Source organism: Nomascus leucogenys, chromosome 22a (assembly GCF_006542625.1).
Source record: "Nomascus leucogenys isolate Asia chromosome 22a, Asia_NLE_v1, whole genome shotgun sequence".
NCBI classification, from domain to species: Eukaryota; Metazoa; Chordata; class Mammalia; order Primates; family Hylobatidae; genus Nomascus; species Nomascus leucogenys.
Window position 1 is genome coordinate 97,549,995 of NC_044402.1, and position 26,889 is coordinate 97,576,883.

The 26,889-nt window shown below is 41.2% G+C and overlaps 1 protein-coding gene, 1 long non-coding RNA gene and 1 pseudogene across 4 annotated transcripts in view; 1 reads left to right on the plus strand and 2 right to left on the minus strand.

Annotated features, from left to right (window-relative positions):
• ANKRD44 (ankyrin repeat domain 44) overlaps nucleotides 1-26,889 on the minus strand; it is a 330,782-nt gene that overhangs the window by 269,629 nt on the left and 34,264 nt on the right. The gene's annotated exons all lie outside the window — the stretch shown is intronic.
• The window catches only part of LOC115832363, a 52,108-nt gene continuing 25,901 nt past the window's right edge, over nucleotides 683-26,889 (minus strand). Inside the window, exon 6 of the long non-coding RNA XR_004027840.1 lies at nucleotides 683-793. This is a non-coding gene — a long non-coding RNA (uncharacterized LOC115832363). The remainder of the gene's footprint in view (nucleotides 794-26,889) is intronic.
• Nucleotides 11,788-12,264, plus strand: LOC105738760 (annotated as a pseudogene).

The window sequence follows — 26,889 nt, forward strand, 5'->3', positions numbered from 1 at the left end:
TCTGCTCATCTTCTCACTCTGCCAGCCTTGGTTTTTGGCAGCCATCTCCTTGTGATTGCAAGATAGCTGCAGCAACAACACATCATCACACGAGGATGTCCAAAGCATGAAAGCTGGGGCCAGGGAGAGGCAATGGGTACATATCTCCCTGCACCTGTTTCTTATAAGGGAGGAGTATCTTTCCCAGAAGACCCCAGTTGACTTCCGTGAAGTCTCACAGACCAGAACAAAGTCACATGCTCACTTCCAACCAATTTGTGGCAAATGGGAATAGGACTGCCACTAGCAGAGAAGCCTTCATTCATTCATCCCCTGAGGCTGGGCACACTGCAGCTGAATGCCGGAATAAAACTGTGATCTGTTAGCAAGGAAGAAAGTGTGATGGGCAGTTAAGAGTGCCTCCCAAATGTAGGTGAAGAATAATAGCTTATATTGTTGAGCACATCTAGTACCAGGCACCTTACTATACACCTTATGTGCATTCTCTCACGTAATTCTCACTAGCTAGAGGCCATTATTCAGGTGAGGAAACTGAGGCACAGAGTAGTGATACAGTTTCTCCAAGGTCTACACCCAGATAAGGGGTAGAAATAGGATTTAAATCCAGACAGTCTGACCCCAGAGCCAGCTAAGACTTTATGTGGGTAACTGCAAAAATGTAGAAGCAGAAAAGACAGCTGACAAGGCTACAGAATTCATTTTGGGTGGTAAGTTAGTTAAAGGAGAAGAGTTGTAAAGCCCTTCAAATTTCAGATAAAACACATCTCACTTCACCCATCTTCACTGCATTATGCTAAGAAAGAAGAAAAATTCTTGTGGTTAACAAGCTTTATACTTTTTCTTTTAAAATGTATTTTATTTATTACCAATATATTTTTAAATGTTTTTAAATTCACATATATTGCTAAAACCATAACAAAGATGTTTATTTCTTGATAGGTCTTTTATATATTTTATTATAATACACGTATTTACATTTTACTATGCTTTTTTCCAAACCTTTTTATTTGTTTACACTGTCTTCCTATGTTTTTGAGTAGCTTAAAAACATTCCATATTTTATTTGTCTATTGTTGTCCATCCAAATTCTTTCTCATTTGTCACCATCAGAAATAACAGCACAATAAATATCTTTGTTCTTACAGCTTTTTTTTTTCCTTTAGAATAAATTCCAGGGAGTGGGTTACTAGGTCAAAGAGTCTGGACAATTGTGTGACTTTTTACATCCACTGCCAATGCGTTCTCCAAAAGGACTGAACTAATTAACATTGCTGCCAGAAATGTAAGAATATACTTGTTTTCTGAGATCACATCAGCTTTGTTTTATTTATATTTATACTAGTTAAATAGCCATAAAATGGTTTCTCATTATTTTTTTCCTTCCATTTCTTTGATTTGGAGTGGAGTGTTTTTCTACAGGCATGCTTGCAAGTATTTCCTCCTGTGAAAAATCTGTTCTTACTCTTTGCCCATTAATCTTTCTGGATCTTGGTGCTGTTGTGATTCACATATTTCAAAACAAAGTTGGCTTAATTTTATTTCTGCAAACTGAATGCAGACTGAATGACTGGTTCGTCTAGACTTACACTTGGGCGGACCCAAATTCCAGCTTGTTTCCTCAACCTCCTAAATTTCAACAACTGAGGCATAAATGTCAATCTTAGCTATAAAAATATGAAAAAGAATGTTTCCACTGCTTAGTTTTTTTCTTCAAAAGACATACTAGGGCTGCTATATTTGAAAATTCTAAGAGTAATATTAACATTTATGCATCAGTCCTTGTTTTCATAATCAACTACACTCTCCAAATAAAGGATTATTCTTTCAGTATGGGAATAATAGCCATGATAAAATATCTTTTGTGTCTTTATCCTAAAATTGCTAAGTACAAAATGAGAGGGGGAATAAAGCAGTATCTTCAGATTTTGTTTTGCTTAAATAGGAAAAAACTCCTTAAAATAACACATACACTAAAACTATTTAATCTTTCAGCAAAAAAAAGAACAGGCATTGGTATACAAACACTTTTGGACTCCACCACTCTGCCTGTTATCTATTTCTGTTACCTAAATATTTTTTCCCAAACCAGAATCCCTAAGAGAAACCTAAAATACAGATTCCTGCTCCCCCCCGGCCCCACCCCGCCAAAGGTCTAACAAATCAAAATCCTTAGGGTTGCACCCTGAATATATATATATATATATATATATATATATATATATATATATATAATGTTTTTTTTTTTTAGACGGAGTCGGAGTCTTGCTCTGTCGCCCAGGCTGGAGTGCAGTGGCGCAATCTCAGCTCACTGCAAGCTCCGCCTCCCGGGTTCACGCCATTCTCCTGCCTCAGCCTCCCGAGTAGCTGGGACTACAGGCGCCCGCCACCACGCCGGGCTAATTTTTTGTATTTTTAGTAGAGACAGGGTTTCACCGTGTATAACCAGGAATGGTCTTGATCTCCTGACCTCGTGATCCGCCCACCTCAGCCTGTCTCACACCAGGCGTGAGCCACTGTATTTTTTAAATATTCCCCAAGTTTTCAAATATTTTAGCTGCAAAATTCTCTTTTTAAACTAAATCTTTATAAGAACCACAAGACTAATATTTATATTGATTTTTAAATGCTGCCAGGCAAAAGACCTGTATTTACTCCCGCAGTGCTTTGAAAAGAGTTTTTGAAAGATAGTTTACACCCTTAATTAATCCTTTATCTAAGAAAGAGTAGAGGCCAGAAACAAATGTTTTTGACTTTTTATAGTACCTGCTTTAAAAGCTCTTTGTAAGCTGACCATAGGCACAGATCATGTGGCATCCACTATCAATACTCATAACTCTAATTTATCCTCAGGATGTTCCCTGAAGTATTCAGGAATTCTTAGTCCTATTACAAAGATTTTGTTGCTGTGATAGTGGTTTTGTTTATTTAGAAAAATAAAAGTAAAAACAACAGCTCCTGTATAACGATGGTACAACCATGAGTAATTTTATTTTTTCAAGCATTTCTTTAATGTCTTGAGGAAATGATTTTTATACTTCAGAGAAAATTAAAAGGGGGTCATTAAAAAACCTGGTGGCATTCCCAATTTATCTACTGATGGCTTTTGAATTCTTCTGTCAGTTAGGAGGCTGACATTATCTCAGTTATTAAGATTATTAGAATCTTATTCTAGGATATCAATAAACATAGTGGATAGTTTATTAATGTATTCAATAATGTCAATGTCCATATTATCCTACTGCTATATATTATCTACACACACACACATACATACATATTCCACACATGTCAATAAAAACAGTAGGTGGTTTAATAATGTCTTCAATAATGTTGATTTCTGCATTATTCTGCTAATATGAATTATGCTATATATATTTATTCCATATATATGTAGAATATATATATAAAAAGAAACCTGTAAGAACTTGAGACCAGAAAGATATTAATGTAGACATCTCCATAAGTCAATTCTTTCCTAACTCTCCAAGATATTCCCATGTAGGTGTTTAAATCACAGAAAAGTACTTCTGCTGGAATCTCACCTAGGTAAAGAGAAAGCACTGCAGTTAGTTTTGTCTTCTTTCTGTGGCCCAGAAAAACAAAGTCACACTATGTGAAGTAGGCTATGAGGAGATACAGACAGGCGACTCTATGTGGGCTGCAAGTGAAAGAGTTAACTATTTACAAGCCCACTGATGCCTCCAACACTGGCTAAATTTCATTATTCTGCCTCATTCCAGAAACACACTCATAATCTGCACAGGGTTCTTGAAAGATTACACTAACGTTTCTTAGCCCAGCCACCCACAATGGGAGTATTCTGTACACAATTCTGTAATACACAAGCAGCGAATCTTCTGGCCTCACGTAACTAAAACAAGCAAAAGTACTCAATAACTCAACATGGTTTCACGTTAAACTTTCAACTCCAAGACCAGGCACGGTGGCTTACGCCTATAATCCCAGCACTTTGGGAGGCCAATGTGGGCAGATCACCTGAGGTCAGGAGTTTGAGACCAGCCTGGCCAACATGGCGAAACCCCATCTCTACTAAAAATACAAAAATTAGCCGGGCGTGGCGGTGGCTGCCTGTAATCCCAGCTGCTCAGGAGGGTGAGGCAGGAGAACCTGGGAGGCAGAGGCTGCAGTGAGCTGAGAAAGCGCCACTATACTCCAGCCGGGGCAATGGAGAGAGGCTCCGTCTTAAAAAAAACAAAACAAAACAAAACAAAACAAAACAAAACAAAACAAAACTCCAACTCCAGCCTGTAATTGGCCAGAAATGTCAGTACTTTCTGAACTATCCTACCAAAGTGTCCTAACAGCGGAGGAGCATCCCTTAAATACAAAATTAATTATTCTCCCTTATGGTTATCTTTAAAATTCTTGCAAATGTTCCACCTTAGTGTGTGTGTATATGTGTATAGACACACATACATACATCATACACACATACACACACAGATATATATATTTGCTTTAATATTAAAATCATGTGTCTTCTAAAAGTAGGGGGGAAACCGATACTCTAGGAGTATGTTCCACCTTACTGTGTGTGTATATGTGTGTATAGACACACATACATACATACATACACACACAACACACACACACACATATATATATATATTTGCTTTAACATCAAAATCATGTTTCTTCTAAAACTAAGGGGAAAATTGATACTCTAGGCATATGTACTAGTTGTACTGTGGCACTTCATCATGTCCCCAGAGGGGTGCACACCTATCAGATTAACTGCCTTTTCCAAACTGCTCCCCTTCCATCAGTGAAACACATCTACAAATCAAGTTCATAAGAGCTATTTGTCCAAGGTGCTGCCCTGAGGCCCAAGGCAATAGTTAACTGAACCAGAGAAGTACTCAGCTCAGGGCAGCCAAGGAGATTCCCTGTCCAGAGAATGTGAGAAGGAGATGAAGAGTGAGTGTCGGTCTCTCTTTGGCTGAACCTGTAGCCATATGTTCCACGACTATGGTCCAAGAAGTCGGAAAGGCAGTCTTTAGAAAAGGAAGGAATGAAGAAGACACTCAGAGAGAAGCAGACACCAGAGGTAGGATGCGAATGCTGCCTGTTCCTCGCAGAGCCCTGTCTGTGGGGTTACGCTTCCTGGGGCTGGGCTCCAACCATTTGGAAGCTCAGCTCCCTGAGTAGTCACCTCAGCATACACAGAACGTTCGTGTGAGAAACACAAGCTAAGTGACAAAAAAAGGCAGGCACAGTAGAGCAGCCTGGGGCCTTATTCACCAAGAGGTAAATCACTTGCTGTGGGCACACCCCAACTCTGAAAGAAAAACCAAATTAACAACCATGCAAGCTCCTATTTGAATATAAGCTAGGTATCCCTTCTTATCTAGCAAGAAGGAATAAACCTAACATGACTTGCATTAAACGTCGTAGTTTTGGAATTGAGAATCTGTAAATTGTAAGTTATGGCCCCAAAACAAAAAGAAGAACTACAGGCCTGCCTGTGAACTTCCTTTTTTCCAGGCTGTTACATGCTTTGCTGTTGCCACTGACAGTGTGGTAAGAGGCGGCCCCCTGGGTTTCCCCAGCCAGGCTGTTCCATTGAAGGCAGCTACACAGCGGCCAGGACAAGCCAGCCAGAGCCAGTAGGGCTGGAGCCCTGACAAAGGCAACGACGCTCCTGGAGTCAGATAATGAAAGCCAGAGCAGGAAGGACCCTGCGCTTCATGTAAGACGTTCACCAAATAAAGAAATGTTTAATCACGCATCTGTTCTGTACATTGCAGGAGCCTTTGAAAAGCGTAATGCCTGGGTGCAGTTTAAAAATAAGGAATCTTAATCTATCTGGTCTAACTTTAGAAAATTGTTTGGAGGGGATTCTTAAGATACTCTGAATTTATGCTTTCTTAACAGGGGCTGTCTTTTGTATATGTGGTTTGTGAGAATATGTGTGATTGATCTGTAATTTGAGCCTCTTTTCAAAGCTTATAGTATCATTGGATTCATACCACTTTCATTTAATGCTCTAGATGGCAGAACACTAAGACCTAAGAAATTAAAAAGGGAAAGATTTTAGATAATGAACTAGTTTCTAGTGACTGTCCAACAGTGGACCGCCAGGCTCGTTTCTAAATCACTAGGTGTCTAAACTTCACAAGTTAAGACTAGATCCCTAACTGTCAGGAGCATGAGTACAAAAGATTCCTGCTGTTCTATGATGTGTTTCTGACTATGTGTCTTTGAAAGACCTTTCAACTCTAATGCTCCAAAATTTAGATGTTCTCCATATACTAACAGCTTTATAAAAAGTAAATGTAAGCACGGCAGAGCCAAAAGACAACTTGAACACAAGTTATCTACATCAAAGTAACAAAACCAAAGTGCATTTGTCTTTACACCAGGAAATAAATCAAATTGAGACAGATGAACAGGAAAAAAAAATGTCATGAACCTGAAGTTAAACATCTACTTTTCAGGCTCGAGTTTTTAAAAAATACACTTCTAAGATTCTTTCCCAAGAAGGCTTCATGCATATACAAATACATTAATCCCCCTTAGAACAGATTTAAAACAAAGACCTTGGTGTTTCAGAAAATGGCATACAAAAAGAGGAGGATGTAAGGCCCTGTGTATAAACAAGTCAAGAAGCTCGTATCCTAAGCTAATTGCTCCTATGCAATTTGAGGCAGCCACATCACCCTAGTCCAGGACTTCCATGTACTCTCAATAAATCATAAACTGTCCTGTAAGGGGGCTTCAGGCTTCTCATAGATCACAGATCAAAGACTAAGTCTATAAAGAGAGAGGAAGGAGAAAAAACTGTATTCACGCTTTGGGTGCCTCAGGAGGTACAGAACAGAGAGAAGTCAGCTGATGTCTCCAAACCTACAAGCAGCTCATCTTCAAAAAAAAAATGGAAGAATAGGTGAAAACACCAATCCAATCCCCAAGAAGAAAGCACTCTCCTTGCAAAGGTTTAGTGTTTAAAATTTCAGATGCCTGAGCTTAAGCAGACTCCAGGACTCTCTTGGAGGTGGCAGCTATCACTGTGTGGGATTTCTTTATAGTCAAGGTGATTAGCTCTCTTTCAGATCATTTTGCAAAGGAAGTCAGTGGGACAAATGTGAGTACCATGTAGACCCACCTGGGAAAGCTAAATACTTACCAGTTCAGTTTGGTATGACAATAGTTTTTAAGAGGTATTCTTTAAAAAACAAATTAAAAGCACACAGAAACACAGTTTTTTTTTTTTTACTTGATTAAAAGAATCAACAGACAGTAACAGTCAGCTTTTTAGTGATTATTATAAAACTTCAGGAAAAAAACAATCATGACTTTCTTCAGTTCCTTTTTCTTTTATTTAGTATCTTAAAACAAATATTTTTGCACAAATTTTTTATTGTGTAAAGTATACATAAAATTTACCATTTTATAACTAAACAAGTATAACTGGAATTTTTTTTTTTTTTTTTTTTTTTTTTTTTTTTTTTTTTTGAGTCGGAGTCTTGCTCTGTCACCCAGGCTGGAGTGCAGTGGCGCGATCTCGGCTCACTGCTAGCTCTGCCTCCCGGGTTCACGCCATTCTCCTACCTCAGCCTCTCCAAGTAGCTGGGACTACAGGCGCCCGCCACCACGCCTGGCTAATTTTTTGTATTTTTAGTAGAGACGGGGTTTCACCGTGGTCTCGATCTCCTGACCTCGTGATCCGCCCTCCTCGGCCTCCCAAAGTGCTGGGATTACAAGCGTGAGCCACTGCGCCCGGCCATAACTGGATTGTTTGTAACACAAAGGATAAATGCTTGAGGGGATGAATACCCCATTCTCCATGATGTACTTATTTCATATTACATGCATGTAACAAAACATTTCATGTACCACACAAATATATACACCTACTATGTACCCACAAAAAATAAAATTTTTTAACTTGCCATTTTAACCATCTTTAAGTGTACAGTTCACTGGGATTAAGTATATTCACATTATTATACAACCATTACCATCATTCATCTCCAGAAATTTTTCCCCATCCCATACTGAAACTCCATGCCAATTAAACAATAACTTCCCATTGCCTCCTCCCTTTATCCCTGGTAACCACTATTCTACTTTTCTGTCCCTCTGAATTTGAATACTCTAGGTACCTTATATAAATGAAAATCATATAATAGTTGTTATTGCATCTGTCTTATTTCACTTAGCATAATATCTTCAAGTTCAGCTATGTTGTAGCATGTGTCAGAATTTCCTTCTTTTTTATTTTTTATTTTTATTTATTTATTTATTCATTTATTTATTTTTGAGATGGAGTCTTGCTCTGTCACCCAGGCTGGAGTACAGTGGTGTGATCTTGACTCCCTGCAACCACTGCCCCAGGTTCAAGCAGTTCTCCTGCCTCAGCCTCCCAAGTAGCTGTGATTACAGGCATGTGCCACCATACTCGGCTAATCTTTTTTTTTTTTTTTTGGATTTTTAGTAGAGACGGGTTTCACCATGTTGGCCAGGCTGGTCTCGAACTCCTGACCTCAAGTGATCCACCCACCTAGGCCTCCCGAAGTGCTGGGATTACTTTGGGAATTCTGTACTAGGCCAGAATTTCCTTCCTTTTTAAGGCTGAATAATATTCATATATATATATATATATATATATCACATTTTGTTTATCAATTAATATGTCATTGGACATTTGAGTTGTTTCCATCTTTTGGTTATTGTGGATAATGCTGCTATGAACATGAATGTACTAATATCTGTTCACCTCTCTGCTTTCAATTCTTTTGGATATATACCCAGAAGTAGGATTACTAGATCAAATGGTATTTCTATATATAACTTTTTGAGAAACCACCACACAGTTTTTCATGGCAGCTGCACCATTTTACATTCCCAACAGCAACGCACAAGGTCTTCAATTTCCCCACATCCTCACCAACATTTGCTGTTTCTGGTTTTCAGATAGTCACCCTGATGAGTATGAAGTGGTATCTCATTTGTGGTTTTGACTGGCATTTCCCTAATGATCAGTGATTGCTCCATTTTCTTCTAAATGTTGTTTCAAAATGTGTCTTTTTGTTTTGTTTCAGTATCTCTTTCTGAAGGATAGAAATGTAATGCTTGCTCTGAGTAGATATTCATGAAGTGCTCTGGGAGTTCTGAAGAACTTCCAACACACTAAGAAGCCAGGGATTCCATTATTCAGGTCTCAACCACCTACCAAACCTTGCAGCCTGGACAGAAAGACATTGCCAAGTTTCCTTCTAGGCTCTTAAAGACTAGGTAAAGCAGCCTTAAGTACAGTCCTCCTACAAAGGCAATAATGTAAGTTTTTATTGTCCAGGAAGATTAATGAACTGGGTGAGTAAACATGAAAAGCAGGATGGTCCCAGGACTCTGGACCCAGGGATGCAAGTTTGGGCCATTGAGTCCAGCATTGCAGCTCTTACCAGGGGCCTCCCCTGAGTAGCTCCTGTGCACTTATATACATCTGTGTCCCCCCTCCCAGAGCTAAACACTAAGAACACAACATAGGAACAGATTCAACCTTAAGAATAACTTTGTAAACCTAAGAAACAAAAACAAAGGTACTTGGAAGACATGGGAGTTAAAAATCCAGTTTTGACACAGGTCCTTGTCAAATTCCCCCGATCTAGGTTCCTCTTGTCTAGCCCACCATGATTGCCCAGACTTCTGCAGATAATCTCTTTCCCTTCTGCATCTAAGCTGATCCAACCCTCCTTAGGCTGCCTGAGAAAACTTCACTTTCAAATCTTTTCTCCTTTTTGTTAAACTGTCGTCCTCCAATTCATAGTCACTAATTCAACAGCCAACAAGTATATGCCGCAGACTCCAACGTGCAGGTGCTGAGCTTGGCACTAGAGACACCATGACGAATAAGACCAGGCCCCAGCAGGAAGGACTTGCGTAGAGGGAGCCGGCCTTCTCTAGGTTCTTACTTTATCTAAAATGCTAATGTATCTCCTGGGGCATATAACCACCTTTTGGTCATCTATAAATAGAGTCACTTGCTATAACTCATTGAAAAGAATGTGATTCAGGAGTTTCACATTTGTGTGGGATTCCCACGAGTGTGCCTGTTAATTTGAGAAGGAAAAAAGAAAGAAAGAAAAGAATGTGGTCCAATAAAGAACACAGGCTATACTATCTTATATGACTTTGAGCAAAATCACTCATCAGTGGCCTCGCCTGAAAAACGGTGACTACTTTTCCTAGAAATCGAGACCTGAACCAAACAATTTTTTAAAGGGAAGTTCATCAAATGCTTTTTTGCCAACCAAAAAAAAAAGAAGAAGAAAAAAAGATAGACAATCTTTTCTTTAAAAAAAAATGTTTCTTTCTAAAAACATAAGTCTGTACGCCAAAGATAAAGCTTTGATGACTGTACACACCCTGTCTTCTTCCATAGTAACTGTTATTACTGCTGAGCCTTCTGAAAAGTGTTTAAGGAGTGATAACAAGGGACCCTAGAGAATCTGAGACTTTTCGTTGCTAAACAAAAAATCAGAACCACGCTTGAGACGTTATGCTACTAAGACAACAAGAACATTTGTCTCATATCAAACAAGAGACAGGGCGTGCTAACCGCAGTGATGGCCAGAAGAGACAGCCTGCAAGTCTAGTTCATCCTTATGAAGAAAACAGGATCTGAAAAAAACTCACACCTCGAAATCATCTCTTCTGTGTGATGGGATAAGAGAAAAACCGAGGGCAAAATGCAAATTCACATGCAACTAGAAATCACAACTAAAAATCTATAATGTATGATATGTGCTAGGCTTTACAATAAGAGTCTATGAGAAACAGCTTACTTCCTACCAGCCAGGACAAAATATTCGCACACTGTTATACAAACAAATCTTCCTAGCCATACGGTAGTTCCCTCTGATAGAGCACTCTGGGCAGAGAGCAATAAACAAAATCCAGACAGGAAGTAGCCAGAAAGAATAAATGGCAGAGCTTTCTGGCAGTATCTTCCTGTAGAGAAACAAGAGACATCTTTTTATTTTAATAAAATTATCTTAGAACCCAGGCCCTAAAATTACTTATTAATATGATTCCCCACAGAGGTGGGGAAGTTATAAATGAGGTTGTAGTGTTTTGGCTCCATTCCTAGAGTCAACATCATGAAGTGAACATTCTATTTACTGACCACTGACAACTCCAGAATCAAATTCCCATCCAGAATGAACAATTTTGACCTACCCCCTAGTGGGTACCCTTTCTGAAGCCTTTTCTCATTTTAAGGCATATTGATTTGTGCTAATGGAAATTCCACGTAAAAATTTCAACGTACCAAAATGAGTGCATTCTTTCCACAGAAGAATGTTTGAAGAAACTACAGTTGCTTTTAAGTTAAGATTGACAGGCCAGGCATGGTGGCTTATGCCTGTAATCCCAGCACTTTGGGAGACCGAGGTGGGTGGATCACTTGAGGCCAGGAGTTCAAGACCAATCTGGCCAATATGGTGAAACCCCGTCTCTAATAAAAATATAAAAAATTAGCCGGGCATGGTGGAACACACCTGTAATTCCAGTTACTTGGGAGGCTTGGACAGGAGAATCACTTTAACCCAGGAGGCAGAGGTTGCAGTAAGCCGAGATCACGCCACTGCACTCCAGCCTGGGAAACACAGTGAGACTCTTTTTCAAAAAAAACTTTAACAATACATTCAAAATTTACTTTCCTAACATGGATATCTAAACAATACATTAAGCAAAATATAAATTATGCATGATATGCTCTGGTGCTGTCTGTGAATAATAATGCCTCTTTAAAAGGTGTTGTGTCTTCCCTGCACTGGGCGCAGCTCTCCTGCCACAGCCCCTCACCCCCTGAAAATGTACACCTGCTCCAAGTTTGTCTCCACTCCCTCCTTGGTCAAGAGCGCCTCACAGCTGCTAAGCCATCCGCTACCTGCAGTGGTGCTGAAATAACCAGAGACACTGACAGGTGAGAAACTCAGCAGCTTGGCAGTCTCATGTCCCCTTACCTCACTTGTCCCTGGCCGCAGCTTCGAAACCAGCACCATTTCAAGGGACATCGACACAACAGCTAAGTTCACTGGGGCTGGGGCCACCACAGTTGGGGTGGTGGGCTCTGGGGCTGGGATTGCGACTGTATTTGGGAGCCTCATCATTGGTTATGCCAGGAACCCTTCTCTGAAACAACAGCTCTTCTCCTACGCCATTCTAGGCTTTACCCTCTAGGAAGCCATGGGGCTCTTTTGCCTGATGGTGGTCTTTCTCATCCTCTTCCCCATGTGAAGCAGCTGTCTCCACCTCCCATATTTCTTTCCCCCATGTCTCGTCAGCCCTGTATGTTTCTTTTCCTGTACCTCCCCAGATGGCTGGGGAACATGGTTGGCTCAGGGTTTGACAGAGGAAAGACAAATACTGTATTAATAAGAAAAAGAAAAAAAAAGGTGTTATGTCAAGTTTGAATTTGCCTGAAAGCCACAGCAGTACAGGAACACTGAAGGGCAAATGTCACTATTCCAGTGTAGCAGCGGCTCCTAGCTGTCTCCCCAGTGTCCATCTTCTCTTTCCTCTATAGTAACAGAAGCCTTAGCTAGGCACATGGCTGCCTCCCTAAAGATTACATTTCCTAGCCTGTCTTGTAGAAAATTAATTATGTGATTGATTCTGGCTAATGGAATAAGATGTTTTCAACTTCCAGGTCATGTTCTTAAAAGGAAAGGAGGCTAGAAGCCCGGTACAGTAGTATGCATCTGTAGTCCCAGCTACGCCTGAGGCTGAGGCAGGAGGATCACTCGAGCCTAGGAGCTTGAGACCAGCCTGGGCAACATAGTGAGATCATGTTTCTTATTTCAAAAAGAAAAAAAAAAGAGGAAAAGGAAAAGAAAGGAGGCTGCCCTCCTCTTTCCTACTTCCTTTTCCCATAGTGATAGAAGGTGGAGCAACTATCTTAGCTGAAAGATAGAAGCTATGTGGTAGAGATGGCATAGTAATAAAAGAAAACTTTATCCCCAACATCATGGAGTCATCTTCTCAGTCTCGGTTTGTTTATGCTCAGACCATTATAGATGAGAGTAAAATAAACTTCTGTGTTCTAATTTTGACCAAATAAGTATCCCGACTAATACCTCTCTTGAAGCACTTTGAATTCAACCGCTATCTTTTGTTTTGATAGCCATTCCTTAAGCAGAAAGCACCCTGGATTTCTTGAAGGGAATTTCCCAGCATGTTTTCAGCATGCACTGTCAGATTTTGATGATAGCATCAATCTTTTTGAGTTTTTAGTATCATTTTTCACAATCCTTGAAGTCAGAGCTGCAATAAATAGTTCATAACATGGGGTAGATTTCCTCCCTTTCCCTCACGGCATCCTCACAGAAGGAGAAAGTCTTCGGCTCTAGCACCCATCCAGTAAAGGGCTAGTCTTGTCTTCCCCATCTCTGTCTCTAGTCAGAGATGGCAGGATGCTACTGGGCACTAGAATCCTTCACATCATTTATAATATGGGAACCTTTCCTTAACCTTTTCCAGACTGCTGAGGGTGATTAGAAAATAACATTTCCCAAGTTCAAGAAATCAAAACCCATGACTCTATATCCCAGACAAAATGGACAAAATACTTAGGGCAAAGTTACCAGGTCAGCTTTCATAGGCTCCTTAAAAATTATATGGTTTTCTTTTAAAAGACACTAAAAGTTCTCAATTTTTAATGGTCATTGCCATTTACAAAATAAAAACGATAGTTGGCTCAATGACAAGGACAGTAAAAGAGTCAGCAGCATCTTGGGCACACTGAGAAAACCCAGTAAACCTCCCACAGAATTCAGTCCTCATAGAAATATTCTGTCCAACATCAACCCCAAATCCCACTCTAGCCAAAAATTCAAATAAGTGCAAAGACATCATGAGCCCATTCCACATGCCAGGTAGCTTTTTCTTATTTTAGACAGAGAAATGCTAATGTACTTCCTTAAGTAACAGCGTTTTTTTTCTTTTTTTCTTTTTTTTTTTGGTGGGGAGGGGGTGGGGAGACAGAGTCTTGCTCTGTCACCCAGGCTGAAGTGCAGTGGCATGATCTCAGCTCACTGCAACCTCTGCCTCCTGGGTTCAAGTGATTCTCCTGCCTCAGCCTCCCGAATAGCTGGGACTATAGAGGTGCGTCACAGCACCAGCTAATTTTTTGAATTTTTAGTACAGACAGGGTTTCACCATGTTGGCCAGGCTGGTCTCGAACTCCTGACCTCAAGTGATCTGCCTGTCTCAGCCTCCCAAAGTGCTGGGATTACAGGTGTGAGCCAGCACGCCCGGCCAGTAACAGCTTTTTAAAAATGAAGTCATGGGTTACCTCTTTGTTTTTTCTTTACTGTCTCTGCCTTGTCTAATAAAAATGACAGAGCATTTTGTTTCATGATTCTCTATCTCCTAAGTGTAGGGTTTCTCATATGCAGAGAGTATTATAATTGAGACCATTTATGAACAAAGCATATTAAATGTTACCATGAAAATACTGCAAACCAATGGGTATCACTTTCCTTTAACACTTGAAAAAGCACATAATTCCATGATATTAAAAAGAGAGACAAAAAGGAATGTTTTTAATAATATTTCAACCCTTTGGCTTTATTAGCAGTATCACATAAGAGTTCTAATCTGAAAAACCTATGTTTTCACAAATTGAAATCGAGTAGTAAAAGCATTTTGTCACATCCTCCAAGGGCTAAAATGTAAAGCATAATGACATAGCCCTATATAAAAATGACCTTCAGTAAAAATAATAAATCAAATGCTCACTCTCCAAGCAGAATGTCACAAACTGAATACCAGGTAAAAGGAAAGCTGTACATGAAGGCGCTGTGCTTTCATGGGAAAATGATTGCTCATGCAAGTAGAACCTATTGGAGGAGTGGTAGCCGCCTGGCCAGGCTGGAACTCATAGTCTTTCAGGGGTTCAACTGGAGGTGAAGACTATCTAAAGAATTCGCCACCAAGAACCATCATTTTCAGTCCTTTCTGATTAAGGACCAAAATAAAAGCTCAGTAGCTACTTCATTTTGATAATTTTTAGAAAGCCTCAAATAACAGCTAACAACTTTCTATAAGGATGCCAGAAGAAAGGAGGAAAAATGGAAAATTACAGTTGAAATTACATCCTTAAGACAGCCAGTTAAGCCACTAATATACAAACAGATCTCAAGTCTGCTGTCTGACCCAGAAAACCACAGATGAGGAATTCATTTTAGGACTAATTACACAAACACTAAATCACTCCATTTTTCACCTTTTATATTTAAAATTTTGGCATTTTCCTCCCTTTTTCTTTACACGAACTGAATGACAGTCCCTAACCAAGAGACTTGACCTTGGAAATGAGAAATCATCTAGTATGGGCATGCAGGAGTGTCACTAAACTCTGTATAACTTCAGGCAAGTCATTGCACCTTTCTATTCTGCCATTTCCCCACCAGCAAAAAACAAACTGCACTTCCTACGACCTGTTGTGATGAAAAATGAAATACTCTAAGTAAGTCAAGCACCTCAGAGGCTTTCAATGTGTTTTACGACATTCATAGAGTCAGTTTTGAGCATCTGAGAAATAATCTCTTCCATTTAATCTTCTATTCACAATATAGAAACATGGCCTATACAGTCTATTAAAAATAATAAAGGCAAAAAGTTTGACCCTCTCAGGTCATGGAGAATTACTTTCTCTGAAAAGCCCAGTCTTCAAGATTAATATCCAAGCAGACAGGGATTTTGTCTGTTTTGCTCTGTAACATATTCTCAGCACCTAGAACAATGCCATATCAAGGCATTCATTAAATATTAGATGAATGAATGAATAAAGGTTTAGCCTGAATAAACATGGAAATCTTTTTATTTTAGCTATTTTAGGTAGACATCTTAAAATGTATAGTAGCATTCTTCCTTATCATCTTGAGAAAATTATAAGGACATTTTGCAGATGACTAAGGGTCATCATTGTGAACATTCTGTATTTCAAGGATGCTCTCAGTGTCTTTTAAAATGCTAAAATCACTCCAGAATCTTTAATGTAATTTTTCAGCTCCTTTATGCATTTATCATTTTTCCCATCCTCCCCCACCTTTCTAATAGGTTGTCATTTCTCCCTATTGTGAATAATTGGCTGTTGCTAATTTATTGTGCACTTAAAAGCCAATTAGCCGTGTGTCTAAAGTAAGAGTACATGCCTCTGAGGGCCTAAGGCCTTCTCCTAAGAGTAAAAAATATGATCCTTAGACTTTGCCACATCTATGTTTGGCTCAATTTTTTAATGTTTCTTGATTCTCCACCATGTTCTAGATAGGTAAAAAGGCCAGATAGCTAAGTTCCAAATAAGTGTACCCAATCAATTCATGCTGAAATGACATGCTGTGGTACTAAGAGGCACTTGCTCCATGAGACAGCGTATCTGAAAACAACAGCTCCAGATAATGCTGGTTATCTAAGTAAGCAGCTGGTTCAGGGCTAGAGTAGGGGTGTCCAAGACAAAGCACCAAGAGTGGAGGGAAGATTGTCTCTCCGTGCTGAGTGTCCAAGGGAAGAAGCCATTCCAGAGAAGCTGGGGTCGGGGTAAGACACCAAGGCAGGAACTGAGAAAGTCACCAGAATCGGGGGCAAGGTAGAAATCACAACTTGGGAACAAAGCCAAAGCCCAGTCTCCCAACAAGGGGCACAAAGGCAAGGCCAGACCTGACTTGACACAGGATTTCAGGGTCAGGCTGGAGCTCCTTAAATCCTTGGATCCAGAATGGGATCTCCAGGAAGGAGCCAAATGTCTTAGATTGTGGCAAGGCTGAGGAACCCAGCACAGGTTTTACGATAGGAAAAGAAGGGCACAGCGTGGCCAACTACTTCCTTCACCATGGCCCAAGGGCATCACAATGGGAAGGATAAGGTGAGGGATACCCCAGAAGCTGTGGAGCTGATCTATGAAGCCCTTCTATGCCCAGCTTCAGCACACGTGCCGTGAAAATCTATCAGTCTTTTTAACAGCAAAGGTAGAAAGAGTGGTTCAGGAAGATAAATCTGGAGAAAGAAGCATCTGAGATGCACTGGAGCAGGGGAAATAGGAGGCAAAGAGATGACAAGTTATCCGAGAACAATGTGATGAAGCCTCTGACAATTTCCAACTTCGGGCAAGAAAAGAGAGAAACTATCATTTTTTGTGAGTTTCTGTGAACCAAGCACAATGCTGGCATTTTTCACATTCGTTATCTCATTTATTCCTCACTTTAAGTCTGCAAGAGAAATATACCATTCCCATTTTATAGGTGAGGAAACGAAAATCCAGAGGGGAAAGGAATTGTAGTAACGTGGTGTGGATGACAGAGATGGGATTCACTCTGGAATGATCTGATTCCAAAAGCTGATTGCACTTGCACCAGCTGATACCCAAGTGACTTTTTTTAAATGGAAGAATGGGGTGAATGGGATAAGGAGGAGGTCTGTATGTCTGCATGCATCTGCTTTTCATGGGCTTAAGGAATCAGCCTGGACTGAGACCTTCCTCATATGCCCTGCCTTCACTCCACAGAACTGGGAATCCATCAGACTGGAGGCTTTCATCCCTAGGATGCCTCCCTAACACTGGGGAAATCCTGTTTTAAAATGTTTTTTTAATTGTAATAATCTAAAGCTACCTATCTAATCTGTGTTGATTGCTCAGGGTTCTTAAATCAGGATGTATGTCATGGAACCTTAGATTACAGCTGGTTTGGGGAAAAAAATGACTCAGATAAGAAATGCATACTCAAAAAAAGTCCAACATTTCCATGAAAAGCCGTTAAGCTTTGGGGTGCTGGTAATGTTTTTTTTTTTTTTTTTTTTTGATCTGGGTGCTACTCATAGAACGTATTCATGAAGATACATACTTATTAAATGTGCTCTCTTCCACACGTATAGTATGCTTCAAAAAAGTTTTTAAACTGCCAGAGCAGAGTATTATCCCTGCCCTGTTCCAGTGTAAACTGGCCTTTTATAAATAAGCAATAAAGCAGGGAAAGTTTGAATACGGAGATAGGAGCAGTAAGGCTCCTCTCTCCTAATGGAGATCCACTAAGAGACGCACTCTACTCATAACCAGAAGGCTGTTGCCTTGGAAACACGAGCTGTAACTACTGCAATCACACCTCGGGAGCAAAGATGGCCAAGATCTATTTCAATTCTTAGATGCCTCGAGGAACCGCAGATGACTGTAACTATGGAAGATAGCCAATCTGTAGTAATGAAGAAGCGCATGCTGGAGTTAGAAACGCTGCAATTGAGAAAGGAAAAGAGGGGGCAGGGGAAGAAGGAGAAGATAGAATTGAAGTATAACAAGTAAATCCTAATCCAAGAACTGCAGAGCTGAGGGGCTCTTGGTGGCATTTCTTTAAGCCATGCCACCCTCTAGTTTATTGCCCATCTACTACCTGCCAAACCATGCTAGGTGCTGGGAGGACAAAGCCAGGAAAAGACACACTCAAAGCAGCCCATGGGAAGTATAAGTACCCTGGGACCAATTAACCTCAGTGTGCAAAATGGGTACAGGAGGCTTCAGGGAGATGGTGGCATTTTTAAGCTGGAACTCAAAGAACATGTAGGAATTTCCCAGGCAGAGAAGACTGAGGAGAGACATCTCAGACAACGGGAGGTGCAAAGGGCAGAGACATGAAACAGCACATTCTGTTTTTCAGCAGGGTGGCTACCTGCAGTTCTGGATGGGACACTTCCATGTCTGGTAGATTGTCCCACACACTGTAGGACATTTGCTGTCTCAGACCCCACCCACTCATTGCTGGCAGCCAACTCCCAATCATGACAACAACTAAAGTAATGCCCCTCCCACATTTCCAAATGTTCTCAAGGATGGCGGGATGCTATTGCTCCCAGTTAAGAAGCCCGAGAACCTGGGGGAACAGATGTGTGGCTGGAGCAGGGGTTGGGGGACGGGGTGGGAGGTGAGGATGAGAATGCAGGTAAAGATCAGAGTTAAGGCCTTGCACATGCCGCTCGGGAATCAGACTCTATGCCAGATGTGGAGGAGACAGAACAGACTCTAAAGCAATTATGGAGGAGGCCAAACTTACAAGACTTGGCAACTCATGGGATCTGAGGAGGTGGGGAAGAAGAAACAATGAAAGAATAAAGAATAATCCCCACAGTTTTCAGCTTGGACAACTGAGTAAACATTAGTGGCACCAAGCAAAGTGACGAATACAGGAGTAAGAGCAGCTTTGGAGGGGGATGGAAAGGTGAGGTGGAAAATGAGTCCGAAGCCCTTCAGGGACATCCAGGTGGAATTTCTAAGAAGTAATAAACAGCAGACTAAACGCAGAGGAGAGACTTCTGGGTCAAAGGTAAAAGAAACCTTAGCATTTAATTGTAGGCAGTGTCTGAGCCATTTCCCAAGGGCCTCCAGACTCACTAAGCAAGCCAGGGAAAGGGGGAGATGGAGACGAGGAAGCTGTGGCATTGGAGCTGGGCATAACCAACCAGGAGGCAATATGGCAGAAAGTGGGTACCGGCAGGCAGGAATGGAGGGAGCGGAGCCAGCTGGCAAGGTGCAGATGAGCAGACCAAGGAATAGTGGCTGAAAGCTCATGGTACCCCACACTGGTGTCCACAACCATCCTTTCTGTGGATCTTGGCACACATCACTACAGTGGCTTTAGAAAATAATCTTCCCTCTCAACCCAGGTCATACACATATATACACACACCACGGCAAGCAGACTGTGCAGCTGCCCAGGACCCCATGCTGAGAAGAGCTCCATTCTTGGTTAAATGCTCTGCTACTGCCATCTTGAAATTCTTAAAAAATTTTTTAACAAGGAGTCTTGCATTTTCATGTTGCACTAAATCCCACAAATTATGAGGCTGGTCTAGACACACAAAAACACAGCCTTAACAAAAGTTTCATGAAACCATACCTATCTGCTATGGTCTGAATGTTTGTGTGCACCCTCAAAATCCATATGTTAAAACCTAGTTCCCAATAGTATTAAGAGGTGGGGCCTTTAGGATGGGATTAGTGCCCTTATAAAACAGGCCTGAGGGGGCTTGTTCCTTCCACCATGTGAGGACTGTGCAAGAAGGCACCATCTATGATGCAGAGAGCGGGCCCTCAGCAGACACTGCATCTGCTGGCACCATGATCTTGAACTTTCCAACTTACAGAACTGTGAGCAATAAATTTCTGTTGTTTATAAATTACTCAGTCTAAGCTATTTTGCTATAGAATCCTTAACAAACTGACATTATCTTACTAAATGTGATATAAAATTATATTCTCTGTTCTATTTTTTAATGTAGCCATAGCCCATTAAATTCACAATCCACTAATGCATTGCAAATCAGGTTTTTTTGTTGTTTGTTGGTTGCTTTGTTTTTGAGATAGGGTCTCGCTCTGTTGCCCAGGCTGGAGTGCAGCCTCAACCTCCTGAGCTCAAGTGATCCTTCTATTTCAACCTCCCTAGTAGCTGGGACTACAGGTGCATACCACCATTTTTTTAATTTTTTGTAGAGATGGAGTTTCACCATGTTGCCCAGGCTGGTCATGAACTCCTGGGCTCAAGAGATCTGCCTGCCTTGGCCTCCCAAAGTGCTGGGATTACAGGCATGAGCCACCACGCCCAGCCCAAGGTTTTAAAACTCTCTTAGAGGGCTGCTATCGCTTAAATGTTTGTCCCCAACAAAATTCATATGTTGAAATTATAATCACCAAAGTGATAGTATTAGAAGCTGGAGTCTTTGTGAGGGAATTAGAGATTACGACCCTTATAAAAGAAGCTGCAGAGAGCTGGCTAGCTCCTTCCATCATGTGAGATCGAGATCACAACAAGAAGTCTGCAGCCTGCAACTAGAAGAGCATCCTCATCAGAACCTTACCAGGCTGGCACCCCGATCTTGGAATTCCTAGCCTCCTGAACTGGGAGAAATAAATTTCTATTATTTGTTTGTTTGGTATTTTGTTTTTGTTTTTGTTTTTTGAGATGGGGTCTCACTCTGTCACCCAGGCTGGAGTGCAGTGGCGTGATCTCTGCTCACTGCAACCTCCGCCTCCCGGGTTCAAGCAATTTCCTGCCTCAGCCTCCTGAGTAGCTGGAACTACAGGCACATGCCACCATGCCCAGCTAATTTTTGTATTTTTAGTAGAGATGGGGTTTCACCATGTTGGTCAGGCTGGTCTTGAACTCCTGACCTTGTGATCTGCCTGCCTTGGCCTCCCAAAGTGCTAGGATTACAGGCATGAGCCAACGCGCCCAGCCAATTTCTATTGTTTATAAGCCACCCAGTTGATGATATTTTGTTTTAGCAGCCCAAATGGACTAATACAATGGGGTAAGCCAAGACTAAAAAGTTTGTTTTGTTTTATTTGGAGAGTGGAGCCCTTAAAGTGGGATTGCTGCCATTATGAAATAGAACCAGAGAGCTCCCTCACCCCTTCCATCATGTGAGGACACAGCAGGAAGACAGACATCTATGAACCAGGAATTGGACCCTCACCAGACACCAAATCTGGTCAGTGCCTTGACAGCAGCCTCCAGAACTGTGAGAAATAAATTCCTGTTGTTTATGGGCCACCCAGTCCACGGTATTCTGTTAGAGCCACCAAAGCAGACTAAGACACCCACCTCCCACACTAAATATAAATTAACTTTAATTTGGGTTATAAATAACTATATATTAAGTTGACTTATAAATGATTAGTTGACATCAAGTTAGGTCTTATAGGTATTTGATTGATTAAATATACATTAACTTAGATTTTGCTATTTTCTTGCAGTATTCAAAGAAGCCAATACAAACTTTTTTTTTCTAATTTCAGACATATTTTGGGGCCATTGAAAAGCTCAAAGGCCCAAGGCCCGAGGTTCCTAATTCCTCAGTATTCACCAGGCCTGCATCCTCTGGGACTGAAGGAAAGAAGTCGCAGAGTGAAAGAGACTGAAGAAAGATGAGGAGAAATTTGTCAGGACATTTAAGAAGCCACGGATTCTGACAGACAACAAACTCCTACAAACTGGTCAGAAGACGATAGTTAACCCAATTTTCTTAACAGCAAATTAAATGAATAAGCAATTCAAAGAAAAGAAAGATGCAAAAGGTCAATGAGCATATTAAAAAGGTGTCTGGGAAATATCCATTTTCACATAGCAGATTGGCAAAAATGTAAAGATGATTAACACTGAAAACTGAAGAGGATGTGGAGAAACAGGGCTTCTACAAGAGCTGCTGGCTGGGGAGTGAATTGCTACAACTTTTGCAGAAGGCTCCCTGACAGATTCCACTAGGACCAAAATCTACCCTCCCTCTCCTGGGATGCTCTCACTGCAGGTGTCCAGAGGGCTGTCTCCTCAGGCATGTGGTCTCAGCTTAGTTTACCTCCTTAAAGAGGCCTTTCCTCGACTATGGCATGTCTTTATTTTTCTCAGAGCCCTTATCTCTAATTGCTAATTCCTATTTCATCTATTGCTTTACCTATTTATAGATGACCTCCCACCACTACAACATAAACTTCTGGAAAGCTTGGAGCATCTCTCTTTTGTTCACCTCCCTATCCCCAGCTCTGCAGAGCATGTAGGAGCAGCATTATTTTAATGACAAAAACTGGAAACAAGTGTCCACCCACAGGGGAAATGACTGAATATATCATGATACATCCACACTGCAGAATATTATGAAGCTATGTATTAACCTGGGGGGAAATGTCAATAATATATTGTTTTATGGATAAAGCAATTTATAACACACCTATATTTAGTGTCATGTTTATTGAAAAGGAAGAAAAAAAACATGGTCAAATATATTTATGTTCAAATAAGCACAGAGAAAGGAGGGACAAAAAACATGCAACTGTTAATACCGAGGACCCCAAGGATGTGACAGCATTGGAGGGGACAAAAGATTTCATTTTTCCAGTGAGTATATATTTTGTAATTTTTTAAAATTATTTTAAAATAATTCTGCTCTCAAAAATATTAAAGTATTACACTAAAAATGATGTCTATGTTATGCTTATTTCATCTGCCAGAGTTAGGAAGGCTGACAGTTCTAAGAATTCTACTGGACTTGCCTGTGGCCAGCCTTATACTCTAACAGTCATTCCCATTTGATGTGCTAAAAAGCCAAAATTATTCTAACACACAGTAGCCAAAATGCTTTGCCTTTGATTAAAGATAGCGCTTCCCAGTGGGGGATCTAGAAATGGTTTGAACCCTTTTTCAATAGGCCACTGAGAGCCTAAGCTGAAGCTGCCCAGGAAAAAGAGAGGAAGAGGGTGCAGGGTCTAGGAGCCAGGCCAGCACCTGCGGCCTGGGCTTCCTGGAGTGCATATCAGATTCCCGAGGCCGCTGCCAGCTGGCTGGTTCACCCACATACACCAGTTGGCTGGAGCCTGGGAAGTGATATCTTGAAGGCCTAAGGCCCTAAATTAAATGTCCTTGTCTATGCTAGGAACAACCTATAAGGAAAATCTTATCACAAAACAAGCAGCTCTCAGGCATGTCAAGGATTTTAAAAATTAATTCCTTAAGCTGATCAAGTGATAAAAGCTGTGAATAAAAGGATTCGGATTTTTCCACCTCACCATGCTAATCTACCTGTAAGCTACTCAACCAACCACAAAAAAAAAAATACATATATATATATAAATCAGACAGGCTTTTGAGCAGCTCAGTTGCCCCACTGCAGCATGGAGCACGTCACTTCACACCAACCAACCAAATGACTGAATGAATGAATGGCAACTGTCAAGTCCATGTGGACATCACTGAGGGGACCTGGCACTTAGAAGTCATGTTCCTGTTCTCACTGAGACACTAACTAGTTAGGTAATTAAATCAGGGAAGTTAGTGAAAATTCTCTCAGCCTCAGTTTCCTCATCTATAACATGGGAATGATAACTGTACCCATCTCCCAGGGTTGCTCTGAGGCACAGTGAGGGTCTCTATGAAAGCCTATGGCAGACTGAGATGACCTCTCTTCAGATAAGGGATTGCTGCCCAGCTGTGCAGAGTGTGGTCAGCACATGGCCTCCAGCTGCCAGCTCTTTCAGGGTCTGCCCCTGCTGCAGAGAGCCACCTCACCTGAGATCACACCCTTCCTGTGACAACCTGCCTGTAACTGAGAGGTAAGGGTATAAAGGTCCACGATGGCCCAAAGCAGGACACGGTGACTGCACTCACTCACTCCAGGGCTTCCTGCCAGGTGTGCTGAGGCCTTTTCAACTTTTCCCTCGGCCCAGTCCTGCGTCCTTCCCTTCCTACATGTTCGTCCCTAACGAGCATCTCACACCCCAAATTCCACCTTAGCATCTTCTTCTAGAGAACCCAACCTGCACCAAAGCCCTTTTTCAGTTTTAAGTACTTCAGGGTTTCTATAATGGGACAAAGAACAGAGGCCAATTCTGGTTTAGAAAAAAAATCACACTCAGACTGGCACGGTGGCTTACGCCTTGTAATCCTAGCACTTTGGGAGGCTGAGGTGTGAGAATTGCTTAAGGCCAGGAGTTCGGGATCAGCCTGGGCAACATAGAGAAACCCCATCTCTATGAAAAAAAAAAAAAAAAGCAAAAACAAAAATTAGCCGAGTGTGGTGGCATGCACCTGTAGTCCCAGCTACTTGGGAGGCTGTGGTAGGAGGATTGCTTGAACCTGACATTTTGAAATTTGAGGCTACAGTGAGCTGTGATCGTACCATGACACTCCAGCCTGGGTGACAGATTGGGACTTTGTCTCTTTTTTTTTTTTTTTTTTTGAGACAGACTCTGGCTCTGTCACCCAGGCTGGAGTGCAGTGGTAGTGGTGTAATCACAGCTCACTGCAGCCTCAACCTCCCGGGCTCAGGCAGTCCTCCCACCTCAGCCTCCTAAGTAGCTGAGACTACAGGCACATGCCACTATACCCAACTAATATTTGGATTTTTTGTTGAGACAAGGTCTCACTGTGTTGCCCAGGCTGGTCTTGAACTCCTGGGCTCAAGAGATCCTCCCACTTCAGCCTCCCAAAGTGCTGTGATTACAGGCATAAGCCACCGTGCCCAGCTGACCCAGTCTCTTTAAAAAAAAAAAACAAAAACACAACATGCACTCAGAAAATTTTAGAAGGGGGGGATCCATGCCATTTACTTCAAGTATTCAAAGTCTGGTAGTTCATTCATTTACTTATTTAACAAATATGTACAGAGCACCATGTTGGGGGGGTGGGCAACCTGCTGGGGGCCACAATGGCTCTGTACTGATGATCATTTAGGGCTATTGGACTTTCTGTGTCCACAGCAGTTGTTCTCAGTGGGGTAGCACTGCCCCTACAGGCTTTGGAACCGGGTTGGGGGCTTTTGGTCATTACAATGATTGCAGGGCTCTGCTGGCATATGGGGGGTGGGAGCAGGAATGCTACAGTCCTACAGTGCTCTAGAAAATTTCTTTTCATGGTGGATTGGCCCACATCCCACATGATTTTCATAAAAGAGGGGGAAAGAGTTTATATAATTATCTAAGTCTAGATCTTAACTATGCATTTCATAAAAATACATTGTTTAGTTTTAAATACACTAAATTCTCTAGGAATTTGATTACCCTATAAATCAAGGGAAGGATGTAATGTATTTTGTTCAGAACTTTACCAGCCGGGCGTGGTGGCTCACGCCTGTAATCCCAGCACATTGGGAGGCCAAGGTGGGCAAATCACCTGAGGTCAGGAGTTCGAGACCAGCCTGGCCAACATGGTGAAACCCTGTCTCTAGTAAAAATAAAAAATTAGCCAGGCATGGTGGCACGCACCTGTAATCCCAGCTATTTGGGAGGCTGAGGCAGGAGAATCACTTGAACCCGGGAGGTAGAGGTTGCAGGGGGCTGAAATCATGCCACTGCACTCCAGCATGAGCAAAAAAGAGTGAAACCAGGTCTCAAAAAAAAAAAAAAAAGGAAAATTAAAAAAAGAACTTTGCTAAGAGTTTTTTACACCATCTCTAAAAATGATGACTCTTACAGAAATGACATTCATGATTAATGAGACATCTCTATAACACACCTGCATTAGTCTATATTTATAGTTGTCATATTCTTAGTGATATACAAGAAAAGACTTTTTTGCCCTTATTTCTAGGGTTATATATAAGAGTACTAATATATAACTGAAACTATTCAGCTGAATATTTCTTAAATACAAACTGATTTATCAGCAAAAATGTAACTATTTTATTAGGTCTTCAATATAGTTGTCCCCATATTGAAATACATGCTACTTTATTATAAATTATTTCTATGTTGTTTCTCCTTTATATTATAATTACAGTATTATGTTGATTTCTTTTTAAATATTGTGTGTGAGTTCTATTATCTGAGTTTCCATTTCAGGAAGAGGATATTACAAAATATATAAAAGGGGATGCTGGGTTTGATAAGGTTGGAAACCACTGCCTTATAGAACTAATTCTAAAACTGGGGTCTGAGGCCCACCCACAGCAGAAACACCTGTGGCATTCATGAAAAATCCAGGTGCCTAGGCTCCAGGCTGTTTCATAAGGATGCTCTCTGGGGCTAGAACTCAGGAATCTTTTTTTTTTTTTTTTTTTTTTTTTTTGAGATGGAGTCTCACTCTGTCGCCCAGGCTGGAGTGCAGTGGTGCAATCTCGACTCACTGCAAGCTCCGCCTTCCAGGTTCATGCCATTCTCCTGCCTCAGCCTCCCAAGTAGCTGGGACTACAGGTGCCTGCCACCAAGCCCAGCTAATTTTTTGTATTTTTAGTGGAGACGGGGTTTCACCGCGTTAGCCAGGATGGTCTCAATCTCCTGACATCGTGATCCGCCCGCCTTGGCCTCCCAAAGGAATCTATTTTTCAAAGCTCCTCAAGTGATGTTGATCCTCTTCTCGGTTTGGTACCCATAAGTATAGAGGACACGGAGTGCAC